The sequence below is a fragment of the Oncorhynchus mykiss genome, chromosome 21, assembly GCF_013265735.2.
Source record: "Oncorhynchus mykiss isolate Arlee chromosome 21, USDA_OmykA_1.1, whole genome shotgun sequence".
Classification (NCBI taxonomy): Eukaryota; Metazoa; Chordata; class Actinopteri; order Salmoniformes; family Salmonidae; genus Oncorhynchus; species Oncorhynchus mykiss.
In genome coordinates, this window is record NC_048585.1 from 917,368 (window position 1) to 940,435 (window position 23,068).

The 23,068-nt window shown below is 46.0% G+C and overlaps 1 protein-coding gene across 1 annotated transcript in view; it reads left to right on the top strand.

Moving 5' to 3' along the window:
• LOC118942824 (voltage-dependent L-type calcium channel subunit alpha-1C-like) overlaps positions 1 to 23,068 on the top strand; it is a 146,534-nt gene that overhangs the window by 64,337 nt on the left and 59,129 nt on the right. The window lies entirely within an intron of this gene.

Here is a 23,068-nt window from a genome sequence, read left to right on the forward strand (position 1 = left end):
CTTCTCACATCGCTGGAGGTGTGGTTATTGTGTCTTCTCACACTTCTGGAGGTGTGGTTATTCTGTCTTCTCACACTGCTGGAGGTGTGGTTATTCTGTCTTCTCACATCGCTGGAGGTGTGGTTATTGTGTCTTCTCACACCGCTGGAGGTGTGGTTATTGTGTCTTCTCACACTTCTGGAGGTGTGGTTATTCTGTCTTCTCACACCGCTGGAGGTGTGGTTATTCTGTCTTCTCACACCGCTGGAGGTGTGGTTATTCTGTCTTCTCACACCGCTGGAGGTGTTGTTATTGTGTCTTCTCACACCGCTGGAGGTGTGGTTATTCTGTCTTCTCACACCGCTGGAGGTGTGGTTATTGTGTCTTCTCACACTGCTGGAGGTGTGGTTATTCTGTCTTCTCACACTGCTGGAGGTGTGGTTATTGTGTCTTCTCACACTGCTGGAGTTGTGGTTATTCTGTCTTCTCACACTGCTGGAGGTGTGGTTATTCTGTCTTCTCACACTGCTGGAGGTGTGGTTATTCTGTCTTCTCACACCGCTGGAGGTGTGGTTATTCTGTCTTCTCACACCGCTGGAGGTGTGGTTATTCTGTCTTCTCACACCGCTGGAGGTGTGGTTATTCTGTCTTCTCACATCGCTGGAGGTGTGGTTATTGTGTCTTCTCACACTTCTGGAGGTGTGATTATTGTGTCTTCTCACACTGCTGGAGGTGTGGTTATTCTGTCTTCTCACACAGCTGGAGGTGTGGTTATTCTGTCTTCTCATACCGCTGGAGGTGTGGTTATTCTGTCTTCTCACACTGCTGGAGGTGTGGTTATTGTGTCTTCTCACACTGCTGGAGGTGTGGTTATTGTGTCTTCTCACACTGCTGGAGGTGTGGTTATTCTGTCTTCTCACACTGCTGGAGGTGTGGTTATTGTGTCTTCTCACACTGCTGGAGGTGTGGTTATTCTGTCTTCTCACACTGCTGGAGGTGTGGTTATTCTGTCTTCTCACACTGCTGGAGGTGTGGTTATTGTGTCTTCTCACACTGCTGGAGGTGTGGTTATTGTGTCTTCTCACACCGCTGGAGGTGTGGTTATTCTGTCTTCTCACATCGCTGGAGGTGTGGTTATTCTGTCTTCTCACACCGCTGGAGGTGTGGTTATTCTGTCTTCTCACACCGCTGGAGGTGTGGTTATTGTGTCTTCTCACACTTCTGGAGGTGTGGTTATTGTGTCTTCTCACACTGCTGGAGGTGTGGTTATTCTGTCTTCTCACACCGCTGGAGGTGTGGTTATTCTGTCTTCTCATACCGCTGGAGGTGTGGTTATTCTGTCTTCTCACACTTCTGGAGGTGTGGTTATTGTGTCTTCTCACACTGCTGGAGGTGTGGTTATTGTGTCTTCTCACACTGTTGGAGGTGTGGTTATTCTGTCTTCTCACACTGCTGGAGGTGTGGTTATTGTGTCTTCTCACACTGCTGGAGGTGTGGTTATTCTGTCTTCTCACACTTCTGGAAGTGTGGTTATTGTGTCTTCTCACACCGCTGGAGGTGTGGTTATTGTGTCTTCTCACACCGCTGGAGGTGTGGTTATTGTGTCTTCTCACACTGCTGGAGGTGTGGTTATTCTGTCTTCTCACACCGCTGGAGGTGTGGTTATTGTGTCTTCTCAAACCGCTGGAGGTGTGGTTATTCTGTCTTCTCACACCGCTGGAGGTGTGGTTATTCTGTCTTCTCACACCGCTGGAGGTGTGGTTATTGTGTCTTCTCACACCACTGGAGGTGTGGTTATTTTGTCTTCTCACACTGCTGGAGGTGTGGTTATTGTGTCTTCTCACACTGCTGGAGGTGTGGTTATTCTGTCTTCTCACACCGCTGGAGGTGTGGTTATTCTGTCTTCTCACACCGCTGGAGGTGTGGTTATTGTGTCTTCTCACACTGCTGGAGGTGTGGTTATTGTGTCTTCTCACACTGCTGGAGGTGTGGTTATTCTGTCTTCTCACACTGCTGGAGGTGTGGTTATTCTGTCTTCTCACACCGCTGGAGGTGTGGTTATTGTGTCTTCTCACACCGCTGGAGGTGTGGTTATTGTGTCTTCTCACACCGCTGGAGGTGTGGTTATTGTGTCTTCTCACACTTCTGGAGGTGTGGTTATTGTGTCTTCTCACACTGCTGGAGGTGTGGTTATTCTGTCTTCTCACACCGCTGGAGGTGTGGTTATTCTGTCTTCTCATACCGCTGGAGGTGTGGTTATTCTGTCTTCTCACACTTCTGGAGGTGTGGTTATTGTGTCTTCTCACACTGCTGGAGGTGTGGTTATTGTGTCTTCTCACACTGTTGGAGGTGTGGTTATTCTGTCTTCTCACACTGCTGGAGGTGTGGTTATTGTGTCTTCTCACACTGCTGGAGGTGTGGTTATTCTGTCTTCTCACACTGCTGGAGGTGTGGTTATTGTGTCTTCTCACACTGCTGGAGGTGTGGTTATTCTGTCTTCTCACACCGCTGGAGGTGTGGTTATTCTGTCTTCTCACACCGCTGGAGGTGTGGTTATTGTGTCTTCTCACACTGCTGGAGGTGTGGTTATTCTGTCTTCTCACACTGCTGGAGGTGTGGTTATTCTGTCTTCTCACACTGCTGGAGGTGTGGTTATTCTGTCTTCTCACACCGCTGGAGGTGTGGTTATTGTGTCTTCTCACACCGCTGGAGGTGTGGTTATTGTGTCTTCTCACACCGCTGGAGGTGTGGTTATTGTGTCTTCTCACACCGCTGGAGGTGTGGTTATTTTGTCTTCTCACACTGCTGGAGGTGTGGTTATTGTGTCTTCTCACACTTCTGGAGGTGTGGTTATTGTGTCTTCTCACACTTCTAGAGGTGTGGTTATTGTGTCTTCTCACACTTCTGGAGGTGTGGTTATTGTGTCTTCTCACACCGCTGGAGGTGTGGTTATTGTGTCTTCTCACACTTCTGGAGGTGTGGTTATTGTGTCTTCTCACACTTCTGGAGGTGTGGTTATTGTGTCTTCTCACACTTTTAGAGGTGTGGTTATTGTGTCTTCTCACACTGCTGGAGGTGTGGTTATTCTGTCTTCTCACACTGCTGGAGGTGTGGTTATTGTGTCTTCTCACACTGCTGGAGGTGTGGTTATTGTGTCTTCTCACACTGCTGGAGGTGTGGTTATTGTGTCTTCTCACACTGCTGGAGGTGTGGTTATTCTGTCTTCTCACACTGCTGGAGGTGTGGTTATTGTGTCTTCTCACACCACTGGAGGTGTGGTTATTGTGTCTTCTCACACTTCTGGAGGTGTGGTTATTGTGTCTTCTCACACTTCTGGAGGTGTGGTTATTGTGTCTTCTCACACTTCTAGAGGTGTGGTTATTGTGTCTTCTCACACTTCTGGAGGTGTGGTTATTGTGTCTTCTCACACCGCTGGAGGTGTGGTTATTGTGTCTTCTCACACTTCTGGAGGTGTGGTTATTGTGTCTTCTCACACCGCTGGAGGTGTGGTTATTGTGTCTTCTCACACCGCTGGAGGTGTGGTTATTGTGTCTTCTCACACCGCTGGAGGTGTGGTTATTTTGTCTTCTCACACTGCTGGAGTTGTGGTTATTGTGTCTTCTCACACTTCTGGAGGTGTGGTTATTGTGTCTTCTCACACTTCTAGAGGTGTGGTTATTGTGTCTTCTCACACTTCTGGAGGTGTGGTTATTGTGTCTTCTCACACCGCTGGAGGTGTGGTTATTGTGTCTTCTCACACTTCTGGAGGTGTGGTTATTGTGTCTTCTCACACTTCTGGAGGTGTTGTTATTGTGTCTTCTCACACTTTTAGAGGTGTGGTTATTGTGTCTTCTCACACTGCTGGAGGTGTGGTTATTCTGTCTTCTCACACTGCTGGAGGTGTGGTTATTGTGTCTTCTCACACTGCTGGAGGTGTGGTTATTGTGTCTTCTCACACTGCTGGAGGTGTGGTTATTGTGTCTTCTCACACTGCTGGAGGTGTGGTTATTCTGTCTTCTCACACTGCTGGAGGTGTGGTTATTGTGTCTTCTCACACCACTGGAGGTGTGGTTATTGTGTCTTCTCACACTTCTGGAGGTGTGGTTATTGTGTCTTCTCACACTTCTGGAGGTGTGGTTATTGTGTCTTCTCACACTTCTAGAGGTGTGGTTATTGTGTCTTCTCACACTTCTGGAGGTGTGGTTATTGTGTCTTCTCACACCGCTGGAGGTGTGGTTATTGTGTCTTCTCACACTTCTGGAGGTGTGGTTATTGTGTCTTCTCACACTTCTGGAGGTGTGGTTATTGTGTCTTCTCACACTTTTAGAGGTGTGGTTATTGTGTCTTCTCACACTTCTGGAGGTGTGGTTATTGTGTCTTCTCACACTTCTGGAGGTGTGGTTATTGTGTCTTCTCACACTTCTGGAGGTGTGGTTATTGTGTCTTCTCACACTTCTGGAGGTGTGGTTATTGTGTCTTCTCACACTTCTGGAGGTGTGGTTATTGTGTCTTCTCACACTTCTAGAGGTGTGGTTATTGTGTCTTCTCACACTTCTGGAGGTGTGGTTATTGTGTCTTCTCACACTTCTGGAGGTGTGGTTATAGTGTCTTCTCACACCGCTGGAGGTGTGGTTATTGTGTCTTCTCACACCGCTGGAGGTGTGGTTATTGTGTCTTCTCACACTTCTGGAGGTGTGGTTATTGTGTCTTCTCACACTTGTAGAGGTGTGGTTATTGTGTCTTCTCACACTTCTGGAGGTGTGGTTATTGTGTCTTCTCACACTTCTGGAGGTGTGGTTATTGTGTCTTCTCACACTTCTGGAGGTGTGGTTATTGTGGTCATTCCCTGACAAGACAACCCACGGTCTGCTGTGGGTTCATGCTTACTCAGTGACATCCTACAAGTGATAATCTGTCATGTCCTTTCGGCTGTTTGAGTTGTACCTTTTATCCTCAAACAGGACATGACACGGTATAAACAACAGTTGCTCTGTTCTCTGTGTGTTTTCATGCCACTAGGCAGCCATGTTGGGTCTGTGTTCTACAAATGCAGCTGAGGCCAAATAAAAGCTGCTTATCACCAATCAGTGTTGGTCCTCTTGAGGTGTCCCATCTATCACTGTGGCGAGGGGAAGTAGGAGACAGAGAGAAAGGGAGAAAAACACCACAGCCTGAAAGGACTGATGGATTAAAGCACTAATTGGGGAAAAACCTTAAAGTCGCTCAGATTGAAAAACCACACAGAATGAACACAGGGATAATCTCCTTCTGGTTTCAGACGGAGTCCAGGCAAACTGAAAGCTCAATACTACTTTGTCTCCATTCCATATGGCACCATATTCCCTATGTGGTGCACTACTTTGGACCAGAACCTTATGAGTCTTGGTAAAAAGAGGGGCACTATGAAGGGAATAGGGTGCCATGTGGAATTACAGTCCTCGTTGTTACAACTACAACAGTCATGCGTTTTAAGTGCCTAATTCCTTTAGAAAGAGCGGTATGGGTCCTTACTTACTTCTCCTGAGTGTTGTAGGCAGACGGGACTAAGGAATTACAGTCCTCGTTGTAACAACTACAACAGTCATGCGTTTTAAGTGCCTAATTCCTTTAGAAAGAGCGGTATGGGTCCTTACTTACTTCTCCTGAGTGTTGTAGGCAGACGGGACTAAGGAATTACAGTCCTCGTTGTAACAACTACAACAGTCATGCGTTTTAAGTGCCTAATTCCTTTAGAAACAGCGGTATGGGTCCTTACTTACTTCTCCTGAGTGTTGTAGGCAGACGGGACTAAGGAATGACAGTCCTCGTTGTAACAACTACAACAGTCATGCGTTTTAAGTGCCTAATTCCTTTAGAAAGAGTGGTATGGGTCCTTACTTACTTCTCCTGAGTGTTGTAGGCAGACGGGACTAAGGAATTACAGTCCTCGTTGTTACAATTACAACAGTCATGCGTTTTAAGTGCCTAATTCCTTTAGAAACAGTGGTATGGGTCCTTACTTACTTCTCCTGAGTGTTGTAGGCAGACGGGACTAAGGAATTACAGTCCTCGTTGTAACAACTACAACAGTCATGCGTTTTAAGTGCCTAATTCCTTTAGAAAGAGCGGTATGGGTCCTTACTTACTTCTCCTGAGTGTTGTAGGCAGACGGGACTAAGGAATTACAGTCCTCGTTGTAACAACTACAACAGTCATGCGTTTTAAGTGCCTAATTCCTTTAGAAAGAGCGGTATGGGTCCTTACTTACTTCTCCTGAGTGTTGTAGGCAGACGGGACTAAGGAATTACAGTCCTCGTTGTAACAACTACAACAGTCATGCGTTTTAAGTGCCTAATTCCTTTAGAAAGAGTGGTATGGGTCCTTACTTACTTCTCCTGAGTGTTGTAGGCAGACGGGACTAAGGAATTACAGTCCTCGTTGTAACAACTACAACAGTCATGCGTTTTAAGTGCCTAATTCCTTTAGAAAGAGCGGTATGGGTCCTTACTTACTTCTCCTGAGTGTTGTAGGCAGACGGGACTAAGGGATTAGTTCTGACATTTCTTTATTTTTTATATTTTTGTTTTATTATTTGTGAACTTTTTTTTTGACATTTGACTGCGTTGTAAGGTGCTGGTGACATAAGTATTTCACTGTACCTGCTATAACGTCTGCTAAACTGTACATGTGACCAAATAAACCTTTATTTTATTTGGGAAATAATTGTGTAGGTAGCCAACATCTTAATTCGATTCTTGGACTTGGAATTACAATGTGATGAATCAATTAATTATTTGAAATTACTTTGAGCCCCAAATACATTATCTGGGTTCACATCCTAAATCGCACACTATTCCCTATATAGTGCACTTCTTTTCACCAGAGCCCCTTGTGCCCTGGTCAACAGTAGTGCACTATAAAGGGAATAGGTTGCCATTTGGGACACAGTCAAGGAGAAGAAGAATGTAATTTGCAGCAAGGTGATAGGATGTAGGTAATGGGACTGTGTCTCCCCTGTATGCAGTGTAAAACGGGCCTGGCTGCTTTCAAGGTGCCCTTCATGTTCATAGAGGCAGAGTTGACCTGAGAAGATGGAGGATAGGCTAAGTCAAATCCCTAATGGCTCCTTATTACCTATATAGTGCACAAGTTTTGACCAGGACCCATAGGGCTTAGGTGAAAAGTAGTGCACTATTTAGGGAATAGGTGCCATTTGGGACATGTCTGCTTAGAAACTGTCTGGATAATGTATCATAAAGTTGTCTTTAGGTGAAAGTAATGGTTGCAGGAATGTTAGGTTTGGTTGGCAACTCAGAATTAGTTGTCCTGACAAAGGTTGCTGTTCCATCTCGGGTCAGTAATGAATTATGTCTTTCTGTTACTTAAATGCTCTACCTTCGCATCACTCTCATCCTCTCTCTCTCTATCTCTCTCTCTCTCTGTCTCTGTCTCTCATCCCCTCTCTCTCTCTCTCTCTCTCTCTGTCTCTCTCTCTCTCTCTCTCTCTCTGTCTCTCTCCCTCTCCCTCTCCCTCTCCCTCTCCCTCTCCCTCTCTCTCCCTCTCTCTCTCTCTCTCTGTCTGTCTGTCTGTCTGTCTGTCTGTCTGTCTGTCTGTCTGTCTGTCTGTCTGTCTCTGTCTCTGTCTCTGTCTCTGTCTGTCTCTGTCTCTGTCTCTGTCTCTCTGTCTCTATCTCTCGCTCGCTCTCTCTCTCGCTCTCTCTCTCTCTCTCTCTCTCTCTCTCTCTCTCTCTCTCTGTCTGTCTGTCTGTCTGTCTGTCTGTCTGTCTGTCTGTCTGTCTGTCTGTCTGTCTGTCTGTCTGTCTGTCTGTCTGTCTGTCTGTCTGTCTGTCTGTCTGTCTCTCTCTCTCTCTCTCTCTCTCTCACCCTCTCTCTCTCTCTCTCTCTCTCATCCTCTATCTCTCTCTCTCTCTCTCTCTCTCTCTCTCACCCTCTCTCTGTCTCTCGCTGTCTCTGTCTCTGTCTCTGTCTCTCTCTCTCTCTCTCTCTCTCATCCTCTCTCTGTCTCTTTCTCTCTCTCTCTGTCTCTCTTTCTCTCTCTCTCTGTCTCTCTTTCTCTCTCTCTCTCTCTCCCTCTCTCTCTCTCCCTCTCTCTCTCTCTCTCTGTCTCTCTCTCTCTCTCTCACTTCCTATTACATCCACCCCTCTCCTTCTCACTCTAATTCTCATTTTCTCTCTAGTGACAGAATATTTTTGGTCTCTGCATAATTTCCCCCTGAACCGTCAATGAGGCAGGCAAGCAGACAGGCAGGAAGTGGAACGCGTCTAAATGGAACAGAGGAGGAAGAAGACAGACCCATGAATGCATTGACACCGAACAGAAAATAAACCAGCTTTGAGTCCCAAATGGCACCTTAATCATTATATAGTGCACTACTTTGGACTTCGCTCTGGTCAAAAGTAGTGTACTATATAAGGAATCGGCTCCATTTGGGATGCAAACCTTGTCTGTCAGTTATAGCTGGGCTATTGAGATGCAGAAAAACAAACAAAGCTTAGGCTTGTCAGAGACATTGTTTAAAACTCCTCAGAGAAGAAAGCTTTGTTCTTCTCTCTCTATCTCTCCCTCTCTCTCTCTCTCTCTCTCTCTCTCTCTCTCTCTCTCTCTCTCTCTCTCTCTCTCTCTCTCTCTCTCTCTCTCTCTCTCTCTCTCTCTCTCTCTCTCTCTCTATATCTCTCTTCCTCCCTCTCTCTTCCTCTCTCTCTCCCTCTCTCTTCCTCTCTCTCTCTCTTCCTCCCTCTCTTTTCCTCTCTCTCTCTTCCTCCCTCTCACAGGCTACAAACCTCTCTCTTAGAGATGGGAATGATGCTTAGTGCTGAGCACCTTAAAATGGATGCCAAGCAAAAAAAACATTGATTGCAAATTTTAACAAACCATCCAACTCTATATACAAAGACAACTTTAAACAATTTTCACTGAAAATGTCACAAAAACACAACTAACCACTAGGCTATCTGTTGCAGTTACTATAACCTACTTCCTACTTCCTACTTCCCTACCTACTACTTATTACCTGCTACTTCCTACTTCCTACCTGCTTGTTTACTTGAAGAACAGTGAGGATGTAAAGTTTCATAACAGAATTACAGTCAAATCTTTTACGTGACTTAAGTTGTCCAAAATCGCTTAAATATCTATTCTGAATTAAGATTCAAAGGTGTCTGCAGAAAGAATCAGCTATGACATGACACCTTGAGTTAGAAAAATATCCATCTAGCTTGGTTGTTGAAGAGTATTAACACCGTAACACAATGACGTTAACAGAAAGACCTAATTTCTCCCTGATCTGTACTATACAGGAATACATCATTATGGATGTGTGATGTATTCATGGTGATTTATCCCCTTGCCCAAAACAAGACCACATTTGGTTGGTACGAATCAACCCAAATCTGAACCAATCATCAACATCTACATGTTTCACAAGATCACAAGACAGCACAGTAGAGTCCAGTAGAGTCCAGTAGAGTCCAGTAGAGTCCCGTAGAATCCAGTAGAGTCCAGTAGAGTCCCGTAGAGTCCAGTAGAGTCCCATAGAATCCAGTAGAGTCCAGTAGAGTCCAGTAGAGTCCCGTAGAGTCCAGTAGAGTCCAGTAGAGTCCAGTAGAGTCCAGTAAAGGCATCTAAACCAAGGAATCGTGGCAGTAGTGGAGGAATTCAGAATCGGATGAAAAAACAGTCCTCCAGAACAGCTCTCCCATGTATTATTCATGGCCATGTACAAAGCATAAGGAATACGACTGATGAGCTTGTAACCAACACCTCTCAGAGTACCGACAATCCTCCTCTATCTGTCTATCAGAGACCTGGCTTACGGAACAGGATCCCGACTCCGTTGTGGATCTGCGTGGCTACACAATCTTTAAAATGGACCGAAACATCAACTGTGGTGAGAGAAAAGGTTGTGGAATTCGGCCCATGGTATAACTAAGCACCAGGTCTGTACTAAAGACGTTGACCTCTGAACCTACAGCCATACCACCTGTCACGGGAAACAAATCAGCTCCAACTATTTATTGTTTACATTTACACCATCACAGGCTACAAACCATCACAGGCTACAGACTATCACAGGCTACAAACCATCACAGGCTACAAACCATCACAGGCTACAAACCATCACAGGCTACAAACCATCACAGGCTACAAACCATCACAGGCTACAGACTATCACAGGCTACAAACCATCACAGGCTACAAACCATCACAGGCTACAAACCATCACAGGCTACAAACCATCACAGGCTACAAACCATCACAGGCTACAGACTATCACAGGCTACAAACCATCACAGGCTACAAACCATCACAGGCTACAGACTATCACAGGCTACAAACCATCACAGGCTACAAACCATCACAGGCTACAAACCATCACAGGCTACAGACTATCACAGGCTACAAATCATCACAGGCTACAAACCATCACAGGCTACAAACCATCACAGGCTACAAACCATCACAGGCTACAGACTATCACAGGCTACAAACCATCACAGGCTACAGACTATCACAGACTACAAACCATCACAGGCTACAAACCATCACAGGCTACAAACCATCACAGGCTACAGACTATCACAGGCTACAAACCATCACAGGCTACAAACCATCACAGGCTACAAACCATCACAGGCTACAAACCATCACAGGCTACAAACCATCACAGGCTACAAACCATCACAGGCCACAAACCATCACAGGCTACAAACCATCACAGGCTACAAACCATCACAGGCTACAAACCATCACAGGCTACAAACCATCACAGGCCACAAACCATCACAGGCTACAAACCATCACAGGCTACAAACCATCACAGGCTACAAACCAAAGAGACATTGTATGACTGTCAAATGACCTTTGCTTTTGCAAATGGTTTGAACAGATTCTATTGTCGGTTTGACATGTGTGTTTTTACATCACAGCAGGAAGTGGCCTTGGACAGTATAGACAGCATGCCAGCTGTTGATATACAGATATATGTGAATGACGTCAAGCAATTCTTTTAACGTGTCAACCCAGGTCCATCATATGGTCCAGACGGCGTCAGCAGCGAGGCACTTCAGGCATGTGCAGACCAGCTGGCATCACCGTACCAGAAGCTGTTCCAGCTGTCACCGAACACTGGGATAATTCTAGACTTATACAAGAAGTTGCTGCTTGTCCCAGTACCTAAAGGGCCAATAGAAAATAAGAATGTAGACCAGGGGGCGGGAAACTCCAGTCTGATTGGTGTCACCCCCCCCCCCCCCCGATCCCGAGCAAACACAGCTGATTAATCACATTGTGTTCTAAACTGAAGATCATGAATAGGTGATTATTGGAGTCAGCTGTGTTAGCTGGGTGCTGGGGCAAAACTGTGACAACAATCAGGCCCCTGAGGACTGGAATTATGTAGCCCTGACATCTGTAGCCCTGACATCTGTAGTCCTGACATCTGTAGTCCTGACATCTGTAGTCCTGACATCTGTAGCCCTGACATCTGTAGTCCTGACATCTGTAGTCCACCCTGAAGTGTGGTATGTTTCCCTGTAGCCCTGACATCTGTAGTCCTGACATCTGTAGTCCTGACATCTGTAGCCCTGACATCTGTAGCCCTGACATCTGTAGTCCTGACATCTGTAGCCCTGACATCTGTAGTCCTGACATCTGTAGCCCTGACATCTGTAGTCCTGACATCTGTAGCCCTGACATCTGTAGCCCTGACATCTGTAGTCCTGACATCTGTAGTCCTGACATCTGTAGTCCTGACATCTGTAGCCCTGACATCTGTAGCCCTGACATCTGTAGTCCTGACATCTGTAGTCCACCCGCTGTCTCGTTAGTTTTCCTCCCCACATTCTCTCTCTCTCTCTCTCTCTCTCTGTCTCTCTCTCTGTCTCTCTCTGTCTCTCTCTCTGTTCTCTCTCTGTCTCTCTCTGTCTCTCTCTCTGTCTCTCTCTGTCTCTCTCTCTGTCTCTCTCTGTCTCTCTCTCTGTCTCTCTCTCTGTCTCTCTCTCTCTCTCTCTCTGTCTCTCTCTGTCTCTCTCTCTCTCTCTCTGTCTCTCTCTGTCTCTCTCTGTCTCTCTCTCTCTGTCTCTCTCTCTCTGTTCTCTCTCTGTCTCTCTCTGTCTCTCTCTGTCTCTCTCTCTGTCTCTCTCTCTGTCTCTCTCTCTGTCTCTCTCTGTCTCTCTCTCTGTCTCTCTCTGTCTCTCTCTCTGTCTCTCTCTGTCTCTCTCTCTGTCTCTCTCTCTGTCTCTCTCTGTCTCTCTCTCTGTCTCTCTCTCTGTCTCTCTCTCTCTCTCTCTCTGTCTCTCTCTCTGTCTCTCTCTCTGTCTCTCTCTGTCTCTCTCTCTCTGTCTCTCTCTCTGTCTCTCTCTGTCTCTGTCTCTCTCTCTCTCTGTCTCTCTCTGTCTCTCTCTCTGTCTCTCTCTCTCTCTCTCTCTCTCTCTCTCTCTCTCTGTCTCTCTCTGTCTCTCTCTCTCTCTCTCTCTGTCTCTCTCTGTCTCTCTCTCTATCTAATCAGATATGGATTGACTTCTACATGTATTTGGTTGGTTTACTGTGTTGGTGTAACTGGCATATTGGTGTTTTATATGTGAATAGAGGTGTATCTGTTCTCAGGGGTTGTAGTTGGTCTGTGAGCTGAGCATGTATATGGTTGTTGTGTTGGTCTTTTCTTTCTAGAAGGTTCTTACTGTAAAGAGGTATCAGTATTCCAATGCTTTTCCATTCAGTACCTTTACAGGTGTTTGCATAATGCCTTTTCATACGACCTCACTAACTTCTGTCCCAAGGTGCAGTATACACTGTGTCGTCACACCTTACTGGTTAACACAGGCCAGAAAACTCTCTATCCTTGCTCTCTATCCTATTTCATTTCATGCAAATGGCTGAAAATGTAAACAACATGTGATCCTGTTTTTGTCCAGGGTTGTTGTTGAACTGGTGTGACCTGGGGGTTAAAACCAGTTCTTCGCCTTTTAATCTAGAACATGCCAGAGAGTGTTCGTTGACTTTATACTTTAAAAGGCGTTGAATTATGCATAACCTCGTGTTGAGTCCAACCCATTAAGAAATAACCTATTATGCGTCTGAAATGGCTCCCTATATAGTGCACTACGTTTGACCAGAGCCCTATTCCCTATATAGTGCACTACGTTTCACCAGAGCCCTATGGACCCCAGTGCATTATATAGAGAATAGGGTTCCATCTGGGACTCATCATACCCCATTAAAATAGAAGACCTATTCATTAGTCTAGCTAGTATGCCATACGTTAGCTGTTTGCCAGGCAGGCTACTCAGGGTAAAAAGTTGCTCTTTGCCACAGATCTAGGATCAGGTTATAATCCTCCAATCCAAATATAGATTATTTGACAAGGGGAAATGCTTATCTGACTGTAGATCAGTGACTATCTGACGGTTTGTTTGACGTTAGCGTCTCATTCTCGTGGTGTTTTTACTTGCGTCTGGTGATGGAACAGTGGCCCCTACTGGTAGGAGGTTGAACAGACCGTATCGCCCAACGGGTCAGAAGCAGCAGGTGGACCATCGAACACCGGCCACCATTGTCTGTTCATTTCCTGTCTGTTTTACATGTTTATTTGGACAGTCGAACACCGGCCACCATTGTCTGTTCATTTCCTGTCTATTTTACATGTTTAATTGGACCATCGAACACCGGCCACCATTGTCTGTTCATTTCCTGTCTGTTTTACATGTTTAATTGGACCATAAAACATCAACCACCATTTTCTGTTAATTTCCCGTCTGTTCTACTTGTTGAATGGCCACCGTTGTCTGATAATTTCCCGTCTGTTCTACTTGTTGAATGGCCACCGTTGTCTGTTAATTTCCCGTCTGTTCTACTTGTTGAATGGCCACCGTTGTCTGTTAATTTCCCGTCTGTTCTACTTGTTGAATGGCCACCGTTGTCTGTTAATTTCCCGTCTGTTCTACTTGTTGAATGGCCACCGTTGTCTGTTAATTTCCCGTCTGTTCTACTTGTTGAATGACCACCGTTGTCTGTTAATTTCCCGTCTGTTCTACTTGTTGAATGGCCACCGTTGTCTGTTAATTTCCCGTCTGTTCTACTTGTTGAATGGCCACCGTTGTCTGTTAATTTCCCGTCTGTTCTACTTGTTGAATGGCCACCGTTGTCTGTTAATTTCCCGTCTGTTCTACTTGTTGAATGGCCACCGTTGTCTGTTAATTTCCCGTCTGTTCTACTTGTTGAATGGCCACCGTTGTCTGTTAATTTCCCGTCTGTTCTACTTGTTGAATGGCCACCGTTGTCTGTTAATTTCCCGTCTGTTCTACTTGTTGAATGGCCACCGTTGTCTGTTAATTTCCCGTCTGTTCTACTTGTTGAATGGCCACCGTTGTCTGTTAATTTCCCGTCTGTTCTACTTGTTGAATGGCCACCGTTGTCTGTTAATTTCCCGTCTGTTCTACTTGTTGAATGGCCACCGTTGTCTGTTAATTTCCCGTCTGTTCTACTTGTTGAATGGCCACCGTTGTCTGTTAATTTCCCGTCTGTTCTACTTGTTGAATGGCCACCGTTGTCTGTTAATTTCCCGTCTGTTCTACTTGTTGAATGGCCACCGTTGTCTGTTAATTTCCCGTCTGTTCTACTTGTTGAATGGCCACCGTTGTCTGTTAATTTCCCGTCTGTTCTACTTGTTGAATGGCCACCGTTGTCTGTTAATTTCCCGTCTGTTCTACTTGTTGAATGGCCACCGTTGTCTGTTAATTTCCCGTCTGTTCTACTTGTTGAATCGCCACCGTTCATCTTCACGCGGCAGGTGATTGACCTTTAGGGTATAAGGCTACATTAAACCTTGTGCCAGACAGACTAGCCTGTAGGGCTTAATAAACAGTCACTCTGTTTCATTGTTGTTGTCCCCCCCACCCCCTCCCCCCCCTCCCCCGCTGATTCAATACTGTAGCTTACTGTCTAATAAATTGGCTTGGCGCTGCCTTCCTTAACTGCGGTGTTGCATGTATATCGCTGCCTGGGGAGAGACCATTAAAAATGTAAATGAATTTATATGACGTGAAATAAAAACCTTGCTGGTGACATTGAGACCTCTTAAGTGCCATAAAGTTAAACACTGGAATGGGCGTGTCTCAAATGGGCCCTATTCCGTTTCTAGGGCCCTGCTTCTGACCGGGGACCATTTGAGCTCATTAAGTGGGGATGTACCTATATGGGAACAGTGAGGAATTTGTATGTGTGTGTGTGTATGTGTGTGTGTGTGTGTGTGTGTGTGTGTGTATGTGTGTGTGTGTGTGTGTGTGTGTGTGTGTGTGTGTGTGTGTGTGTGTGTGTGTGTGTCCATGGCTGTCTGTCAGTGTCTGTATAAGCACTCTGAATTACCTTTTTGCAGGTGAAAGTCAGTTTGGCTCAACTAAGTGGAACACTTGGATCTATTATAAAATAGATTATTAGGTATTATTCTCTATACATCTATAGTACACTACTACAGTAGTGCACTATTTAGGGAATAGGGTGTCATTTTGGATGCATTTTTAATCTACCACAGAGAGACATGTAGTTTTAAACTACCACAGAGAGCCATGTAGTTTTAATCTACCACAGAGAGACATGCAGTTTTAAACCACCACAGAGAGACATGCAGTTTTAATCTACCACAGAGAGCCATGCAGTTTTAATCTACCGCAGAGAGCCATGCAGTTTTAATCTACCGCAGAGAGCCATGCAGTTTTAATCTACCACAGAGAGACATGCAGTTTTAATCTACCACAGAGAGACATGCAGTTTTAATCCACCACAGAGAGCCATGCAGTTTTAATCTACCACAGAGAGCCATGTAGTTTTAATCTACCACAGAGAGACATGCAGTTTTAAACCACCACAGAGAGACATGCAGTTTTAATCTACCACAGAGAGCCATGCAGTTTTAATCTACCGCAGAGAGCCATGTAGTTTTAATCTACCACAGAGAGACATGCAGTTTTAATCTACCACAGAGAGACATGCAGTTTTAATCTACCACAGAGAGACATGTAGTTTTAATCTACCACAGAGAGACATGCAGTTTTAATCTACCGCAGAGAGCCATGCAGTTTTAATCTACCGCAGAGAGCCATGTAGTTTTAATCTACCACAGAGAGCCTTGCAGTTTTAAACCACCACAGAGAGCCATGCAGTTTTAATCTACCGCAGAGAGCCATGCAGTTTTAATCTACCACAGAGAGACATGCAGTTTTAATCCACCACAGAGAGCCATGCAGTTTTAATCTACCGCAGAGAGCCATGCAGTTTTAAACCACCACAGAGAGACATGCAGTTTTAATCTACCACAGAGAGCCATGCAGTTTTAATCTACCGCAGAGAGCCATGTAGTTTTAATCTACCACAGAAAGCCATGCAGTTTTAAACCACCACAGAGAGACATGCAGTTTTAATATACCACAGAGAGACATGCAGTTTTAATCCACCACAGAGAGCCATTCAGTTTTAAACCACCACAGAGAGCCATGCAGTTTTAAACCACCACAGAGAGACATGCAGTTTTAATCTACCACAGAGAGACATGCAGTTTTAATCTACCACAGAGAGCCATGCAGTTTTAATCTACCACAGAGAGCCATGCAGTGTTAAACCACCACAGAGACATGCAGTTTTAAACCACCACAGAGAGCCATGCAGTTTTAAACCACCACAGAGAGACATGCAGTTTTAAGCCACCACAGAGAGACATGCAGTTTTAAGCCACCACAGAGAGACATTCAGTTTTAATCCACCACAGAGAAACATGCAGTTTTAATCCACCACAGAGAGCCATGCAGTTTTAATCAACCACAGAGAGACATGCAGTTTTAAACCACCACAGAGAGCCATGCAGTTTTAATCCACCACAGAGAGACATGCAGTTTTAAACCACCACAGAGAGCCCTGCAGTTTTAATCCACCACAGAGAGACCTGCAGTTTTAAACCACCACAGAGAGACATGCAGTTTTAATCCACCACAGAGAGACATGCAGTTTTAAGCCACCACAGAGAGCCATGCAGTTTTAAACCACCACAGAGAGACATTCAGTTTTAAGCCACCACAGAGAGACATGCAGTTTTAAACCACCACAGAGCGACATGCAGTTTTAAACCACCACAGAGAGCCATGCAGTTTCAATCCACCACAGAGAGACCTGCAGTTTTAAACCACCACAGAGAGACATGCAGTTTTAAACCACCACAGAGAGACATGCAGTTTTAAACCACCACAGAGAGACATGCAGTTTTAAACCACCACAGAGAGACATGCAATGAGGCAGAACTGCTTGGAACGTTAAAAGGGGACGTTCAATATTTTACAACTTGATGTTAGATGATTCCTGACCCTGAAAGTACGCGTCAGGAGAATCTATAATCCACTGTTCAGCGTTCTGGCCCATAGAGCAGTTTCAGGGTGAGGAACCATCTAACTAGGTGGGGTACCAGTCTGTCTGTCTGATAACATTTCACGACTTTTACTCTGTGTCATATTACCAAACATGTTTAAGGAGTGGAATGACAAAACAGATCTGGGACCAGCCTACCATATAACATCAAGTTGTTAAATACTGGACTTCCCCCTTTAAGTAGCCAAATAACAGGAAGCTCAAACCTTTTGGTAAAGTTGTTGTTCATTCGAAGATACAGTAGAAAGGTCAAGAGATGTGTCGAATGTAATGTTGTGAATCCTTCCTGTTCTAAGGTGGTGCTTAGGGAACGTGGACAGGGTTCTTTGGCTGGATTGTGTGATAGGAGAGTGACAGATCTGATTTCAACCCCTCTGTGTGTGTGTGTGTGTGTGTGTGTGTGTGTGTGTGTGTGTGTGTGTGTGTGTGTGTGTGTGTGTGTGTGTGTGTGTGTGTGTGTGTGCGTGCGTGTGTATTCAACGTGGGTAGCATCAAGGCAGGCTGCCAGTACAGGTATTGCATGTTTTCAGAAGATGGGCAGGGACTCTGCTGTCCTAGCTTCAGGGGTAAGCTGGTTCCACTATTGGGGTGCCAGGACAGAGAAGAGCTTGGTCTGGGCTGAGCGGGAGCTGCCCTCCCGTTGGGGTGGGAGGACCAAGAGACCTGAGGTGGCAGAACCGAGTACTCAGGTTGGAGTGTAGGGTTTGATCAGAGCCTGAAGGTAGTTCCTCTTGCTGCTCCATAGGTCAGCAACATGGTCTTGTAGTGGAGCAGGAAGAGAGAGATTTTTTATTGATTTTATTTCACCTTTATTTAACCAGGGAGGCCAGTTGAGAACAAGTTCTAATTTACAACTGGCCAAGATAAAGCAAAGCAGTGCGACACAAACAACAACACAGAGTTACACATGGAATAAACAAACATACAGTCAATACACCAGTGAATGGGAGAGAGGGAGAATGGGAGAGAGAGAGGGAGAATGGGAGAGAGAGAGGGAGAATAGGAGAGAGAGAGGGAGAATGGGAGAGAGAGAGGGAGAATGGGAGAGAGAGAGGGAGAATGGGAGAGAGAGAGGGAGAATAGGAGAGAGAGAGGGAGAATGGGAGAGAGAGAGGGATAGAGTGGAGAGAGAGGGAGAATGGGAGAGAGAGAGGGAGAATGGGAGAAAGAGAGGGAGAATGGGAGAGAGAGAGGGAGAATAGGAGAGAGAGAGGGAGAATGGGAGAGAGAGGGAGAATGAGAGAGAGAGAGGGATAGAGTAGAGAGAGAGGGAGAATGAGAGAGAGAGAGGGAGAATGGGAGAGAGAGAGGGAGAATGGGAGAGAGAGAGGGAGAATGGGACAATGGGACAGAGAGAGGGAGAATGGGACAGAGAGAGGGAGAATGGGACAGAGAGAGGGAGAATGGGAGATAGAGAGGGAGAATGGGAGAGAGAGAGGGAGAATGGGAGAGAGAGGGATAGAGTAGAGAGAGAGGGAGAATGGGAGAGAGAGAGTGAGAATGGGAGAGAGAGAGGGAGAATGGGAGAGAGAGAGGGATAGAGTAGAGAGAGAGGGAGAATGGGAGAGAGAGAGGGAGAATGGGAGAGAGAGAGGGAGAATGGGACAATGGGACAGAGAGAGGGAGAATGGGACAGAGAGAGGGAGAATGGGAGAGAGAGAGGGAGAATGGGACAGAGAGAGGGAGAATGGGACAGAGAGAGGGAGAATGGGACAGAGAGAGAGGGAGAATGGGACAGAGAGGGAGAATGGGAGAGAGAGAGGGATAGGGGTAAGGAAAGCGATACAGAAGGGAGAATGGGAACGGAAGAGAGAGTGTCACGTTCTGACCTTAGTTCCTTTGTTTTGTCTTTTGTTTTAGTATGGTCAGGGCGTGAGTTGGGTGGGTTGTCTATGTTAGTTTTTCTATGATTTTCTATTTCTGTGTTTGGCCTGGTATGGTTCTCAATCAGAGGCAGCTGTCAATCGTTGTCCCTGATTGAGAACCATATTTAGGCAGCCTGTTTTCCATTGTGTTTTGTGGGTGGTTGTTTTCAGTCTGTGTGTTTCTGCACCAGACAGAACTGTTCCGGTTGTTTCTTTGTTATTCAGTGTTCAGTTTGGATTATTATTAAAAATCATGAACATTTACCACGCTGCACCTTGGTCCTCACCTTCCTCCACCGACTAACGGCCGTTACAGAGAGATGCGAGAGAGAAGGAGTGAGTGAGTGAGAGAGATGTGAGGGAGAAGGAGTGAGTGAGAGAGATGCGAGGGAGAAGGGGTGAGTGAGAGAGATGCGAGGGAGAAGGAGTGAGTGAGAGAGATATGGGTCCAAGCCCCTGTTCCCCTGCTGTTAAATCCCAACAAAATACAGACTTGTTTACAGTGGGGGCTCAGCTCAGCCAAAGCCCTAAGGTAGATCCAGTACAGTACGCCTGCTCGTGAGCAGCTTAAAACCACTTTCTCAATACGTTTTATTGCTCAGTGTCAAGTCAACACACAGTATAATGAGATGCTATGACTGCTTAGGAAACTCAGGGAGCTCAGAGCTAACCTGTCTGTCACCTACCTGGGCCCGTATTCACAAAGCGTCTCAGAGAAGGAGTGCTGATCTAGGATCAGGTCCTCCCTTTTATTCCTTATGATGTCAAAGGCAGAACTGATTCTAGATCAGCTCTCCTACTCTGAATACAGGTCCTGAGCTATTAGGGGACAGTATTAGTTGGAACTTCTCCCTGTGATACAGTGTTCTGGTTGGTCTTTCTCCCTGTGATACAGTGTTCTGGTTGGTCTTTCTCCCTGTGATACAGTGTTCTGGTTGGTCTTTCTCCCTGTGATACAGTGTTCTGGTTGGTCTTTCTCCCTGTGATACAGTGTTCTGGTTGGTCTTTCTCCCTCTGATACAGTGTTCTGGTTGGTCTTTCTCCCTGTGATACAGTGTTCTGGTTGGTCTTTCTCCCTGTGATACAGTGTTCTGGTTGGTCTTTCTCCCTGTGATACAGTGTTCTGGTTGGTCTTTCTCCCTCTGATACAGTGTTCTGGTTGGTCTTTCTCCCTCTGATACAGTGTTCTGGTTGGTCTTTCTCCCTGTGATACAGTGTTCTGGTTGGTCTTTCTCCCTCTGATACAGTGTTCTGGTTGGTCTTTCTCCCTGTGATACAGTGTTCTGGTTGGTCTTTCTCCCTGTGATACAGTGTTCTGGTTGGTCTTTCTCCCTGTGATACAGTGTTCTGGTTGGTCTTTCTCCCTGTGATACAGTGTTCTGGTTGGTCTTTCTCCCTGTGATACAGTGTTCTGGTTGGTCTTTCTCCCTGTGATACAGTGTTCTGGTTGGTCTTTCTCCCTGTGATACAGTGTTCTGGTTGGTCTTTCTCCCTCTGATACAGTGTTCTGGTTGGTCTTTCTCCCTGTGATACAGTGTTCTGGTTGGTCTTTCTCCCTGTGATACAGTGTTCTGGTTGGTCTTTCTCCCTGTGATACAGTGTTCTGGTTGGTCTTTCTCCCTCTGATACAGTGTTCTGGTTGGTCTTTCTCCCTCTGATACAGTGTTCTGGTTGGTCTTTCTCCCTGTGATACAGTGTTCTGGTTGGTCTTTCTCCCTCTGATACAGTGTTCTGGTTGGTCTTTCTCCCTGTGATACAGTGTTCTGGTTGGTCTTTCTCCCTGTGATACAGTGTTCTGGTTGGTCTTTCTCCCTGTGATACAGTGTTCTGGTTGGTCTTTCTCCCTGTGATACAGTGTTCTGGTTGGTCTTTCTCCCTGTGATACAGTGTTCTGGTTGGTCTTTCTCCCTGTGATACAGTGTTCTGGTTGGTCTTTCTCCCTGTGATACAGTGTTCTGGTTGGTCTTTCTCCCTGTGATACAGTGTTCTGGTTGGTCTTTCTCCCTGTGATACAGTGTTCTGGTTGGTCTTTCTCCCTGTGATACAGTGTGCTGGTTGTTCATACTAAAGTTATGTGTAGCTGAACATCTCTACCTTATCTCTCTCCTCACCCCTCATCTCATCTGTCCTCTCCTCACCCCTCTTCTCCTCTTCCCTCCTCTCATCTCTCCTGTCCTCTCCTCACCTCCTCTCATCTCTCCTGTCCTCTCCTCACCCCTCCTCTCATCTCCCCTCCCCTCCTCTCATCTCTCCTGTCCTCTCCTCACCTCTCATCTCCCCTCCCCTCCCCTCATCTCTCCTCTCCTCACCTCTCCTCTCCTATCTTCTGCTTCTCTTCACTTCTCTCCTCTCATAGCAGATTATTATCTCAGAACTAAATTATTGACGAGGCTCTACATGGCCTCTACCTGTAATTAATGTCTGCTGTGAAGCTAGCCTAGCGTTAATAGTCTGCTGTGTAGCTAGCCTAGCGTTAATAGTCTGCTGTGAAGCTAGCCTAGCGTTAATAGTCTGCTATGGAGCTAGCCTAGCGTTAATAGTCTGCTGTGGAGCTAACCTAGCGTTAATAGTCTGCTATGGAGCTAGCCTAGCGTTAATAGTCTGCTGTGTAGCTAGCCTAGCGTTAATAGTCTGCTATGGAGCTAGCCTAGCGTTAATAGCCTGCTGTGTAGCTAGCCTAGCGTTAATAGCCTGCTGTGTAGCTAGCCTAGCGTTAATAGCCTGCTGTGTAGCTAGCCTAGCGTTAATAGTCTGCTGTGGAGCTAGCCTAGCGTTAATAGTCTGCTATGGAGCTAGCCTAGCGTTAATAGCCTGCTGTGTAGCTAGCCTAGCGTTAATAGTCTGCTGTGTAGCTAGCCTAGCGTTAATAGTCTGCTGTGTAGCTAGCCTAGCGTTAATAGTCTGCTGTGTAGCTAGCCTAGCGTTAATAGTCTGCTGTGTAGCTAGCCTAGCGTTAATAGTCTGCTGTGTAGCTAGCCTAGCGTTAATAGTCTGCTGTGGAGCTAGCCTAGCGTTAATAGTCTGCTGTGGAGCTAGCCTAGCGTTAATAGTCTGCTGTGGAGCTAGCCTAGCGTTAATAGTCTGCTGTGGAGCTAGCCGAGCGTTAATAGTCTGCTATGGAGCTAGCCTAGCGTTAATAGTCTACTGTGTAGCTAGCCTAGCGTTAATAGTCTGCTGTGTAGCTAGCCTAGCGTTAATAGTCTGCTGTGGAGCTAGCCTAGCGTTAATAGTCTGCTGTGGAGCTAGCCTAGCGTTAATAGTCTGCTGTGTAGCTAGCCTAGCGTTAATAGTCTGCTGTGGAGCTAGCCTAGCGTTAATAGTCTGCTGTGGAGCTAGCCTAGCGTTAATAGTCTGCTGTGGAGCTAGCCTAGCGTTAATAGTCTGCTGTGGAGCTAGCCTAGCGTTTATAGTCTGCTGTGGAGGTAGCCTAGCGTTAATAGTCTGCTGTGGAGCTAGCCTAGGTGGGTGAGAATGGAGAGGGATGGACAGAGGAGGGAGGGGGTCTTAGAGAAAGAGGACAGAATGTGTGTGAGAATGAAGAGATATGGAAGGAGATTGAGACCAAGCAGAGAGAGAAAAAGAGAGAGAGAGCACTCCTGGCTCCAGCCATGTGACTGTGTTCTTTGTTAGCGTGGCTGTGGCTAGCTTTCATCTGAGTACTGCCTTCCCAGCCTGCCTCTCTACCCTTGACCAAGGTCTTTTACCTAATGCAAGTAGTGCAGGAAAAAAAAATACACTTCAATTTACATTGAAGGCAAGCTAAGAGGGTCAAAGAAATGAAAATATGAATTATGGAAACTGTGTGTGCATCTATTCA